The 14396-nt window shown below is 34.5% G+C and overlaps 1 protein-coding gene across 5 annotated transcripts in view; it reads right to left on the bottom strand.

Moving 5' to 3' along the window:
* COP1 (COP1 E3 ubiquitin ligase) overlaps positions 1-14396 on the bottom strand; it is a 259654-nt gene that overhangs the window by 79510 nt on the left and 165748 nt on the right. The gene's annotated exons all lie outside the window — the stretch shown is intronic.

Below are 14396 nucleotides of genomic sequence, written 5' to 3'. Positions count from 1 at the left end.
GAGGAGACAGAGAAAGAGGGACCTGACAGAAGAGGGGAAGGAGGGAGGTAAGGAAGAGTGAAGGCAAAGAGAATATGAGAGAGAGAAAGAGAAGGGAGAAGAGAGAGGAGGAAGAGAAGAGAGAAAAAAAGGAGGGAAAAAGTTGAGACAGTAAAAGAGAGCGCTAGAGAAAGAGAGAGCATGAGCAAGCGTGAACACGTAAAAAAAGAAGTTTCTGAGATGCTCAACTTTTTCTATCCACAGATGGTTCTATTATAGTAGACGAGTCCAGGTTTCCAGATTCCTGTATGAACGTAAGAAAAAAATCCCAGATCTCACCAAAACTCCTTTCTTTAGGTCATGAAAACATATTTCCTTCCAATAAAAAATATTTTGTTTTTTCATTGAACATTGTACAATAGCTCATTTAAAACTTAATCTGTCAATGGGGCGCCTGGGTGGCTCAGTCGGTTGGGCGTCCGACTTCAGCTCAGGTCATGATCTCACAGTCCGTGAGTTCGAGCCCCGTGTCGGGCTCCGTGCTGACCGCTCAGAGCCTGGAGCCTGTTTCAGATTCTGTGTCTCCCTCTCTCTCTGACCCTCCCCCGTTCATGCTCTGTCTCTCTCTGTCTCAAAAATAAATAAACGTTAAAAAAAAATTTTTTTTAATTAATCTGTCAAATAAAGCACTTACCTAGCACCTAATTTTTGACCAGTAACAGCCATTCATTGACTCTCTACCATCTAGAACTATCCACTCCCATCATCTCCCCAATTAACCAGGTAGACTCACAGACTTCTACTTTTTTGCTTAAAAGAATACTGTAAAACTACAGCCTCATAAATTTTAAGTCAGTGTCTAAAAGTTCTCATCACATATTTAAATATTTGCAACAGTTGTCATTTATAATATATTTATGTGGTGACATTTTAAAATATAAATTTAGTGTACCTAATGAAATCTAAATACCACGGTGATTTGATGTTCAACATCATCCTTTAAAAAATACATGAATAAGCTATTCTTTAATAATGGAAAACTTTACATACTCTTTTCCTTGAATTTACATAGACATTCTCCTTGCAAAGTAAAATTTATCCAACTGATTTCATGCTTTTTATACTATCTTACTTATTCTCTCTTCTCTGGAAAAAAAATGAACATTAACCTCATTTCCTGTGACCAAAATGCTCTAACTGTAAGAAATTCTTTCCATATGAATTATCATTAAAATTATTAGTTGCACACAATTGATAAATAATACAACACACTTTAACAATTGTATTATTAAACAAAAGTAACATTTTATTGGAAATGTATATTTTCAAAACGGGGTTGTGGCATCCCCTCTCCCTGTGCCCTCTGTCCCCATTTTGTTCTGGTAACTGTAAATAAATATTATACACTCTTAGAATTCTATTCTTATTGTCCAGCATTAATTCTATTCCTCAGGTTAATTTATTTCTATAGATATGTCATAGAAATGGAAATTTTTCTCAATTTTTTTAAATCCCAAATTTATGCCAAAAATCTCATAGTAATCTATCGTCAAAAAAAACCTTTTAATGATTTATTATTTTGATTAGACCATCTTTCAATTTTACTGAATGCAAAATTTATAACCTTGTTACTTAGTAATTAAGAGTAACTGAAAATCACAATTTCTGCAAAACACTTAAATGCTTTTACTGGTATCAAATCAAATATACAGGACCCTAATCCTTTATCCCAAGTAGTTGGAGCAGATAAGTTTTACAATACTGAATTTTTCTGATTTTGACAGGAAATATGCTTCATATTATGTACCACTCCCATTCAGGTTTATGTCAGCATCCTGTAATCAAATATATTACTATTACTGCTGGAAAACTTACGAAAAATTATACTAAGGTGTGTGTGTGTGTGTGTGTGTGTGTGTGTGTGTGTATCTGCTCTAGATATGAGGTCATCAAATGAGCAATGAATTTCTGGTATTCAAAGCTTTCTGGATTTTCACACTGCAGATATTGGGAGTGTGGATCAGTATTAATTATACCTGTTATTGTGGTGCCTGGGTGGCTCAGTCAGTTAAGCGTCTGACTCTTGATTTCCGCTCAGGTCATGATCTCACAGTTCATGAGTTTGAGCCCCACACAGAGCTCCTGGATGCCAGTGCAGAGCCTGCTTGGGATTCTCTCTCTCTCCCCGTCTCTCTCTGCCCCTTCCCCACTCTTGCACGCATGTGTGTGTGTGCACGCTCATCTGCTCTCAAAACTAAAAACAAATTACACCCATTATTACCATAGTCTCAGAAAGGTTGCGAAAACTCCAAATACTGCAATTTTAATACAGTTTAGCCTACAAAGTGTTTTGGGTGCACTATTTCGCTTTGTGCTTTTGTGTTATTTTATGATTTAAATGTATTTTTGTCAAAACCTGACAGTGTAGATTTACTTTATCAGCTTACATATTAAAAACAACTAGACTTATTCTGCCAGATTATCTTTGTGAATTCAAATTGAAGTGTTAATATGCATCCCTGTAATACCACACTGGTTTTCTGAATTCTGATGCTATGACAGATAAATGGATAAACAGGGTGCAAAGTTTATTGCCCAAAGGAATAAGAAGGTCCACATTCAATACCTGGTGATAATAAGCTCTCAGCTTTGCTTCCCCCAGTGATACTTAAGAATAAGTAACAATGCATACTTTTCTACTTCCATTGCTGCACTCAACCAACATCTAAAGTAAAAGCACTATAACACAGTATAAAATATACTTTCTTTAATGCCATGTTTCACTCTTAATAGAAATCTCTATAAGAGAAAAAATGATAGAAAGTTACTCTAATAATGACATTTTGAATCATCCCTTTGATAATCCTGAGGTTTTTATAGCCTGGAACAATGTACCATATTACAATTCATGAGGATGTGAGATATGCTTTTCCTTTGGAAAACAGGAAAAAAGCTATTGTAAAAGTTGAAGTCAAAAGGACAACAGGCATGACACCTCACATGTCAATGTCAGGCATATCAACTGGCACCTGAAATTCGGGGATCTAAAACTGAATCTTCTTAAATCTGTTAAGTTTCTACACACATTTGAAATACTTCCAGTGTTCCATCAGGATGTTCTTACTCCAGTTTGAAAGCTTCTGTTTTACATTACATACCAAGTATTAAAGTGTATCTTTCCACACATGAAGATTTTTTTAAAGCATGTGTATAAAGGTACTACAGTGATTTTATGTTGATTTTTCCTATACTTTCAGACAAGGGGAAGCCGGTGAAGGTAATATAATAGGCTACGTGTATACTGCCACTCTGTATGTAATGATTTTTTATAGACAGAAGATGATTAGTTAGAGCCTTGATAATTATGTAAAGGGCCTTTATTCCCTCGATACCATACAACTTCATAGAAAGTGTATTAATCAGCCACTGCCACAGAACTGCTGTGTAATAAATATTCCAGAATGCAGTAGCATAAAACCTTCATTTATTCTCAACAAATGAGGGATAGCTTAGAGTTGGCTGATTTCAGTCCAGCTTGTTTGTGTGTCTGGAGGCTGAACGATTTGGCTGGGTTAATAAGCAGGTACTGCTCCAAGTGTCTTCCCCCGCCACCCCCACCCTCCTCCTGCCCCTGGACCAGCAGCTGGCTTGAGCATGTTCTCCTCATGGTAATGGCAAAGGGGCCAAGGCAAGTCACTGGTCAAACACAGAGTCAAGGGTGGGTGTTTCCCACAGCAGAAAGCACTATTTTATGGCAAAGCACACAGATACAGGGAGGGGTGAAGAATTGAGACCATTAATGCAATTTAGTATCAACATTAAAATCTAAAACCTATCTTTCAGCATCGTACAATAGCTTAATATTGATTAAAAGAGACTAATTAAATTGGCTCTGTTGTTAAAATTAGTAGAATCTATAATGTGGTTTATACACCTTAAAATTAATTCAGAACCACTAATGGAAGAAGTATTAACAGGTGCTAGCACTGTATTTATGCACTGAAGGTAACAAAAAGATGAGATAATCATCAATCAATGGAAAGAAAGCTGGCTTAGACAAGCTTTCACGCTCCTGGCTTATAATACTGACATGGCAATCTATACATTCTATTTTAAGCTAGGATCACTGGGGGTAGGGGGAATCTGGTCACATGTGATTTAATTCAATTTAGCCCATTAAGATAATATTTTAAACACAGTCTCTATCTGTAACTCAGATACTAGTGGCTAAATTTTATATTTTCTGCAGCAGCCCTTTATAATACACAGTATCTTCTTAGATCTTCATTCTAATTTTCTCAAGAAATAATCTGTAAATTATGATTCATCACTCTCCTGTGTTAAGTATATTTTAAAAAATCTAACCTTGCAAACAACGTGAAAACACCAAATAAATGTTTAAATTCAGAAAAAGGATTTCAATTTTCTAACATGAGTTTTCCAAAATATTTAAGGTATTGCATATGACCAATTTTCAATAATCTATAATATATAATAGTAAGCCACACTTAGAAGTCAATATTTTAAAACCTCAATGAGGAAAAACACATTTTCTGGAACCCTTTCAGTAAATCACATAACAGGACGTAAAAACCTTCCTCCCCTATCGAATCCATATTTGAATACGCAATGGTAATCTTGCTTTACTCTGGCATTGGGCTTATTCAAATAATTTCCTTAAATATAACATATGCTAACTGTAGGTGCTTACAAAAAAAAAAAAACCATAAATGATATAGCTCAACCTAAAACCTTAGTGAACCACTGGGAATGAAAACAACAAAAACTGAATCGTTTTGATGAAGTCTCAATCTTTCACAAAGAAAAACTTGCGAGAGACTAGTGTATCTGTTCACTTATAGCTGCCAAAACATCAGTCAACTTTAAGAAGTTTCCATGGAAATATCTTAAAAGTCACCAAGAAAAGAAACTATTTAATGGTACTTTCTATAAATATCTATATGCTAAATTTTTTGCATTGTTTGAATTAGTTTACATTTTTTACAACTTTTTAAAAAACTTTCTTTGTGACTTGGAAAAATAGCCTGCATACAGAAGAGTCTATACAACATATGTGAAGTTTCAACCTCGTAACTAGTAAACTGGTTACAAATACAAACATTCACAAATTTTAAAAGCCTCCTGTACATCGTATTTCTTCTCCATCTGACAGGTAAGCACCATACTTAAAGATATAATAATTATTTCCCCTTCTCTTCTTTATGGTTGAATTATATATTCCTGCAGTGGATGAATATATTCCTAAACAACAGTTTGTTTTGCATGTTTTTAAATAGAATTACACTGTACATTCTTCTGTGACTTCCTTTCATTTAACCTATTTGCTTATTATTCATCCATATGGATTCATGGAGCTGCATTTCATTCTCACTGCTGAATGTTTCACAGTATGAATGTGCAAACAATGCCATTACATACATTATTTAAATAGGTATTTCTCGGGGAGCCTGGGTGGCTCAGTCGGTTGAGTGACCGACTTTGGCTCAGGTCATGATCTCACGGCCTGTGAGTTCGAGCCCCGTGTCAGGCTCTGTGCTGACAGCTCGGAGCCTGCTTAGGATTCTGTGTCTCCCTCTCTGTCTCTGCCTCTCCCCCACTCATGCTCTGTCTCTGTCTCAGAAATAAATAAACATTAAAAATAAATAAATATATATGTATGTATGTATTTCTCTAAGGCAAGGATTCTCAGACTTTGGAGTGCATAAAATTCATTTGGGGAGACTGTTAATAAAAAAAAAAAAAAAGGTTCCTAGAGTCCATCAGAAATTAAGAATAAGGAACAATGCATACTTTGATTCAGTAGGTCTTGGTCAGGGTGCTAGAATTTGCATTTCTTATCAAGCTCCTAAGTGATATTGATGCTAACTGCTGTGCACACACACAACACTTTGAGTAGCAAAGCTGTAGGGTGTATTTATCATTTTCTTATCGTTTATTTCAAAGAGTTCTTCATGAAATCTGGATACTAATACCTTGTCATTGTAGGTGTTATCTTCTGCCAATTAATGACTTTTGCTTTAAATTTTATTGGAGATAAATTTAATCACCTTTCATTTATGGTTTATACTTCTGTGTCTTAAAGCCTTCCTTACCACAAGATCATGAAAATATTTTCTTACATATTATCTTCTAAATACTTTAGAAGTCTTACTGTTCATATTTAGGTAATTTTATCAACTGGAATTGACTTTGTGTATTACATGAGGTAGAGCAAAAATTCCCATAACAACTGTCAGAGTCCAAAAATTCTGTATTTTCCCAACAATCACCTTTGCCAGGTATCAAATGTCCATACGTTTGTAAGCCTGTGGCTGGTTCTGTTCCACTAATCTATCAATCCTTTGCCAAAATAAAACTTTTTATTTACCATGCTTTAACCCTGTTTCCAAGTGTCTCCTGTAAAGAGTACATTATGAACATTTTAACTAGCCTCCTAATCCCTGTCTTTTACTTGGAGCAAATTAGACATTTCCATTTACTTTTAGATATATCTGCAGTTCTATCAGCTTATTTTCTTTTTTAATTACCCCTTCTAATTACCCCAAATATTTGATGCTACTTTCCTACTTTCCTGTTCTCTTGGATTAACCAAATATTCTACTCCTTCCACCTTGCCACAATAACAGTTTGGATTTTGTACTTTGGTTCTATTATTTTATTAGCTCCCTGAGGAATTACATCATGTATTTCATACTTCCCAAGGGTGTGTGTAGTGCTTACTCAATATTAGGTTTCAAAAACTGAATGATCGTTGGGGCACCTGGGTGGCTCAGTCAGTTAAGAGTCCGACTTCAGCTCAGATCACGATCTCGCGGTCCGTGAGTTTGAGCCCCGCGTCGGGCTCTGGGCTGACGGCTCGGAGCCTGGAGCCTGCTTCCGACTCTGTGTCTCCCTCTCTCTCTGCCCCTCCCCTGTTCATGCTCTGTCTCTCTCTGTCTCAAAAATAAATAAACGTTAAAAAAATTAAAAAAAAAAAACTGAATGATCGCATCTATTAAATTAGTAACAGCTGAACAGACGCCTAACTTTAAATATCTCACTGCATTTAATATAAATACAAATTTTCCTTTGCAGTCTGTTTTTAAAAATATCTTGTAGCTACAGTGCTACTTACAGGCTGGAAGGCAAGAAACGTAAATAGGTGAAAAATTTACTAGGGATGCCTGGATGGCTCAGTCGGTTAAGCATCCAACTCTTGGTTTCAGCTCAGGTCATGAGCTCATATCTTCATGGGATCAAGCCCCACATCTGGCCCTGCACTCGTGGTGCAGAGCCTGCTTGGGACTCTCTCTCTGCCCCTCCCCCACTTGCACAGTCTCTGTCTCTCTCAAAATAAACAAACTTTTAAAAATTAAAAAAAAAAAGTAATGATCTACTAGGTGGTTCAAAGTTGTTTTTAGACTCTAGCATCCCCAAAAGTACACTGCATGACTAAGTAATAGAATACTTTGTTTTTTAATAGTATTGGCTTTATGCATGCCACTCCCATTTGAGTTCACTCAAGTTACTTGCAAAGTTGAAAATAAAATGTCTTTAATATTCATTTTTGCCCTATTATTTTTATACTACTTACTGTTCATGAATGCTATGACACTGAATCCAAATTTGTTAAATATTCAGAAATTTAATTTATTTAACTATGAAGGAAAAGACATCATCCCCACTGGCAGCTGCTGTATAAAATAAAGGACAAGGCATATTTATAAACCTAGCAAGCCTAAACCTTTTCCCATTACTTAAATAACATGGGAAATTACAATAAAAGACACCTCAAGCACTTACACATCTACCTTACTCAAGTTTCTCCATGTTAACTCTAAAAAATGAATTAAATTAGGTTTCATACCACTTTAAACACTGGCTTCTTAAATTGAAAGGAATTAATTATACTTTGGGGTGGGGGCAATAGAATGGAGATCTAGAGCATAGAGGTTCATCTTTTAGATTCAGCCCTAATTTAAAGAAAGAAAAAATACTATAAAATAAAGAAAGAATAGTAGTATAAAAAAATGCTTAGTGGCCTCCTCCTCAAGAAATGCTGTATCTATCTCTCTGTGGAGAGATACCTGTAAAACTGTTAAGAACAGTACATCTAAAGAGGCAGTGTAATGATGCTTGGTGAAGAAGAACTTAAGCTTTATGTGTAACATATGAAAGTTGAGAGTGAGGATATAATCTTGCACTATTTGTACAATTAAATATACACAATTTTTAAAAGATTACATCAATTTTTAAAAATTGTTTTAATCTTTATTGAGAGAGACAGAGACAGAGCGTGAGCAGGGGAAGGCAGAGAGAGAGGGAGACACAGAATCTGAAGCAGGCTCCAGTCTGACCTGTCCTCACAGAGCCCGACGTGGGGCTCATACTCACGAACGGCAAGATCATGACCTGAGTCGAAGTCAGATGCTTAACTGACTGAGCCACCCAGGAGCCCCTGATCACATCAATTATAAGCACTGAAGATGCATATATCAGATAGCCTCAGACAGCTTTACTCAGACTCAAGAAATCTGTGTGGAAGAATCTTTATAAAAATTCTGAGTGAAAAATTTCAGAGTAAACGACATGAGTCAAATATAAGGAATACTGAAGCCGATCATGGAGGGTTTGGAACGGAAGCAAAGGAATCTATATTTATTCTTTAAGTAATAAGAAGCAACTGAAAGTTTCAGAGTAAGGGAAGTAATATGTAGGTATTTACAAATAAATTATCAAGAACAACAAAACAAAAAACAAAGGTTATCTTTTCCTTTTGAAGACTGAGTTATTATGCCAATCACAAAAACTACAAAGTATCAAAAATAAGAAAACAATATTTTAACTGTTGTAAAATACTACGTTGTATGACTATTATCATATATATTGTTTTCTTATTGATGAACTTTTTTTAATTAGGCAATGCTGTAAGGAACATCTTTTTCTTGGTTGAATCATATGAAATCGGTGTTTTTGTAGGTCAAAAATATTTGAATAGGGACGATTTTTTATGGTTAAACTTACTCTATTCTTTTTATGCTAACAGTAATCTTTAATTTTGGACTATACAGTAAATGGGAAATGTTACCTGATTGTTTTTACTTGAATTTCCCTATTGTTAGTGAAGTTAGACATATGTTCATATGCTCATTAGCCACTTGGATTTCCTCTCAAACTTCCCACTTATATTCTGGGCTCATCTTGAGTACGGAAAACAAAGCATTTCTTTACGGAAAACAAATGGTATGTTTATGCATATGAACTATTTAGCTTATTGCGAGTAACAAAGACTTTATAGTAACCAAAACTAAAATTGTTTATTGACAACAGAGTTAAATAAGATATTTCAGAATTCCTGTTTGTTCCAAACAGTATACCTTCCCAGTGAATACATTATTCGCACAAATGCCACTCCTAAATTGGAATAGTAACCTTACTATTTATAGTAAATGGATTTATATCACTAATTTCTGGGGGGGGGGGGGGGGAGACTATTATTACTTTAAAAAGAATGCCTTAAGAGTATATATATTTCCTATCTGTTATACTAATTACAGTTTAAAAAACTGCAAGACACTTCAGGTTAGTATGCAAGCAACTCTGATGATCTCTTAAAACCACAGACGGCTAGGAGTTCAACTTACTTTAATCTTGCAATGCTATCCCAAACTGGCTTTAGAGAAGAGAGATTGGAGAAAAATAGTTTTTCTACCTTTTTATACTCAATAAGAAAATATCATGTAGTAATCAAGTAATAGACAATTAATAAACACTTTCATCTATACATTAAAAATGTGGCACCTGGGTGGCTTAGTCGGTTAAGTGTCCGACTTCAGCTGAGGTCACGATCTTGTGGTTCGCGAGTTCGAGCCCTGTATCGCACTGTATGCTGACAGCTCAGAGCTTGGAGCCTGCTTCAGATTCTGTATCCCTTTCTCTCTGCCCCTCCCCTGCTCGTGCTTTTTGTCTCTCTCTCAAAAATAAATAAAAACGTTAAAAAAAATTTTTTTTTAATATCATCCTCTCTTCTGGTAAAAACATGCTTCAGATAATCTCAGTGCTTAAAAGAGTTTTAAATAGTGTAAAATAAGATTCAAAGCATGTTCTCAATATTAACCACAAAAAAGTAGTTTAAAATTCCTAGTCTACTATTTTCAAGCGGGACCATGACTTAGGACTTGATATTTTAAAAGAAATACTTGTGAATATTTAGTATACCACAAGAAATTTCTCATGCTATATTCTCCATTAAAACAAACCAACAAACTAGACATCTTTCTATAACATGATAAAAGGTAAAAGAGCAAAATGATGAAGTAAAAGAGAAAAATATATTACTTGTACCAAATAGAAATATAAGCTCTAAATGAAGACAGGCAGGGAACCGTCTTAGAATTAGCACAATGCATCACTACCCAAGTAGGATCCACAGTGCCTTTGCAACAGGGGAGTAAAAATGTAGTTGGTGAGTAGCGTACTTACTCATTATCTATTTCTGGCAACTTCAAAAGCAATGTTTAAAAATGTACAGCCCACTTCTAATGTCATATTCATCATCATAAATGATATTTATTAAGCAATCTCATGAATGTGACTCTGTACTTCTCTCAGTGGTAAAATAAAACGATACGGCTAAAGTGATGTTTCACAGTTTAAAGAGAAACATTTGGATAATAGTCTATTTTCTAACAAATGCTACAATTCTAAATGAAAATAAGGCAACATCAGTCACTGTTTTCTAGTAATACAAGCTTTTAAGATTAAAAGCATGTTTCAATCAGTAAAAACTACATTAAAGGCACTGAAAAAGTAAGGACTGCTGGATTCATTAACGCGTTGCTCAGATACTAAACACCTATTTCAAAGCCAGAAAAAGTAACTCCTTACAGTCATAGGAAACTGCATTGTGCTGGACAGAGCCAATGACATCGGCATCTATTCCCACCATCTTTTTTAAGCCTATGGAGGATGGAATGTTATAACTACATTGCCCAGATCCTCTTGTAGTTGTGCTTCCAGATGTGAATTAGTTTCCAGCACTGGGATGCACTTATGTAAGATCTGAAAGGTAGCAAGTCAGTGATCATTCTGCTTTGGATATTTCTGTTGCAATGAGCATCACTGTAAATATGTGAAGGTTTTCTGATATAATATTACAGTATCCAGTCTCCAGCTTTTATTAGTTACACTGAAAGATTTCTGATCCCTTGATTATAGCAATGGCATATAGTCATGAACTCAAAAGATTCTGATCTCGATTGGATGAGAAAAAAAGAACAGCTCTCCCGGTCTCCCAATAAGAGGCTTAGCCTACAGATCTCTAACCCTTCCAACAAGTAAGTTTAGTTAACAACATTAAGAACAGTGGAAATATATGGTATTCTGGCGTGAACCATCTCTCATACACACACACACACACACACACACACACACACACACACACACCTTGAAATAAACTGACAAATATTAAACTAGACCTACCAAAAAGAAAAAAGAGAGAAGACACAAATGACCAGTTAGAAATCAAAGAAGGGACATTACTACAGAATTACAGAAATTAAACTACAGAAATGAAAAGGACTATAAGAGAACATTATGAACACCTTTATCACAACAAATTAGAAAAACTGAACATACAAATTCCTAGAAACACAACTACCAAAAATGACTTCAAGAAGAAAGAGAAAAAGAGAAACTCTGAATAAACTCATAAGAAGAAATTAAATTAGGAATTTAAAATATTCTCATGGAGTCTAAGTCCAGATGGTTTCACTGATAAATTTCAGCAAATATTTAAAGAAAAAATAATACCAAAGCTTTACAAAGTTATTCAGTAAACAAAGAAACACTTCCCAACTCATTCTATAAGGCCAACAGTTCTTCGCTATTAAAGCCACAAAACATCACAAGAAAGTTACAAATATCCAAAAAACACTTAAAATATTAGCAAGCTCAATCCTGCAACATATAAAAAGGATTTTACACTACAGCTATGAGAGATTTTTTTCCCAGGAATGGAAGGGTGGTTTAACATTCAAGACAAAAATAACAATAATGAACTATTACATATTATTAAATTAAGGACATAAACTACAAGATCATCTCAGTAGACAGAGAAAAAACATTTGACAAAATCTAAAACTCATTCATAATAAACACTCTTAGCAAACTAGGAATAGAAAACTAATCAACTTGATAAAGGGTATCTACAAAAATCTCCCAGCAAATATCATACCTAATTGTGACAGAATGAATACTTTCCTATAAGGTAAGGAAGTCCTTCTGCCACTTCCATTCAACATTGTACATGAGCTTGAAGCTCATGCAAATAAGCAAAAAGACATTAACATAGTAAAGGAAAAAATAAAATTACTTTAATCCATAGATAGCATGAATCCCAAATGTAGAAAATCCCAAAAAATCCACAATAAAACTAAGAGAAAAAAATACAAGAGCAGCACAATTGCAGGATGCAAGATCAATATGCAAAAATTAATTGTATTTCTGTGCTCTAGCAACAAACAAAATTTAAAAATAAAATTAAGAAAATTCCATTCACAATATATTTAAAGTAATAAAATACTGTATGTTAACTGGAATTTAAATAAAAATGTTGAAAAAAGTATCAAAAAAATAAAAGTAATAACATACTCGGGAATAAATTTAATAAGACAAGTTCAAGACTTGTATACCAGGAATTATAAAACAATGATTAAAATGGTTAAGAAAAAACACAGCGAGTTATATACCAATTTCTGATTGCATGTGTAAAAATACCAGCAATAAATGCAGCAATATGCCAAAAGAATTCCACATTATGCTCAAGCAAGTTTTATTCTAGAAATACAAATATAATCCAATATCAGAAAACGTAAATGCATCATCCATTACATCAACAAATTAAACCATATGAGTATATCAACTGTGACTAAAAAAGCACTTGATAAAATACTAAGTTGTTCCCAAGAAACAGTAAAATGAATTATCTGAATTTAATAAAGATTACTTTCCAAAAGTGGATACCCTTAAAAGTAAAAGACTGAAGCCCAGTCAACTAAATGAAATAGAGGAGAAAAGAACTATCACTGTTATCATGTAATACTGCCTTGTAAGAAGAGAATACAATAAATCATTGAAAAAGAAGAAATACAAATACCATTGTATTTGTATCATTGTATCATTTGGTTACTATCAAGTATAAATGGATAGCTCAAAGACTGTACTAAACAGGTACTAGATTTAATTAAGAAAAATTTAATAGGTGTCTACATATAATACAAATATCCAAATATCAAAAGTTTCTATCTACTCTTAGAAACAGTACTTAAAAATAAGGAATGGAAAAAGTATTTTATTTAAAACAGTAACAAAAAAAATGGGGCGCCTGGGTGGTTCCACCAGTTAAGCGTCTGACTTTGGCTCAGGTCATGATTTCACAGTTCGTGAGTTCAAGCCCCGCATCAGGCTCTGCACTAACAGCTCAGAGCCTGAAGCCTGCTTCAGATTCTGTGTCTCCCTCTCTCCCTGCCCCTCCCCTGCTCACATTCTCTCTCTCTCAAAAACAAATAAACTGTTAAAAAATAAAATAAAAAAACAAAATGGTACCAAAATTATAATATACATAGAAAAAAGTTAACCAGAAAAACCTTAAGCCTAAATGAAATAAACTATAAAATCTCACTGTAGGATAGAAAATAATCCAAACAAACAGAAAAATACCCCTTCTAGCTATGTGGGAAGATATACTATCTTAATAAGGCCAGTGGCTCCAAAATTAACAAGTAAATACAATGTAATTCAGAAGAGAATCCCAAAAGAATTTTTCTAGAATTGGAAAAATATAAATCTTAAAGCATACATGGAAAATTAAATGCAAAAATTAAGTAAGAACTACATGAAATTTTAAAACAGTAGGAGCAAACTGCCTGCCAGATAGCAAAGCATTTTTAAAAGCAGGTTTCCCTAATACAGGTATGCTGTTTCTAAGGGGCACACGCACCACAACCTGTATAGCAGTGCTATCAACAACAGCCAAAGTATGGAAAGAGCACAAATGTCCATCGATGGATGAATGGATAAAGAAGATGTGGTGTGTACACACATGAACGCACGCACGCACGCAATGGAGTATTACTCGGCAATCAAAAAGAATGAAATCTTGCCATTTGCAACTATGTGGATGGAACTGGAGGGTAGTATGCTAAGTGAAATTAGTCAGAGAAAGACAAATATCATATGACTGCACTCATGAGGAATTTAAGATACAAAACAGATGAGCATAAAAGAAAGGAAGCAAAAAAATATATAACAGGGAAGGGGACAAAACATAAGAGACTCTTAAAGAGAAAAAACAGTTGCTGGATGGGTTGTGGGAGGAGGGTGGGCTAAATGGGTAAGGGGCATTAAGGAATCTACTC

The sequence above is a fragment of the Panthera pardus genome, unplaced genomic scaffold (genome assembly GCF_024362965.1).
Source record: "Panthera pardus isolate Hobbes unplaced genomic scaffold, ASM2436296v1 HiC_scaffold_21, whole genome shotgun sequence".
Classification (NCBI taxonomy): domain Eukaryota; kingdom Metazoa; phylum Chordata; class Mammalia; order Carnivora; family Felidae; genus Panthera; species Panthera pardus.
The sequence above is the reverse complement of the archived record's forward strand: the minus strand, read 5'-3'. Positions and strand labels throughout refer to the sequence as shown.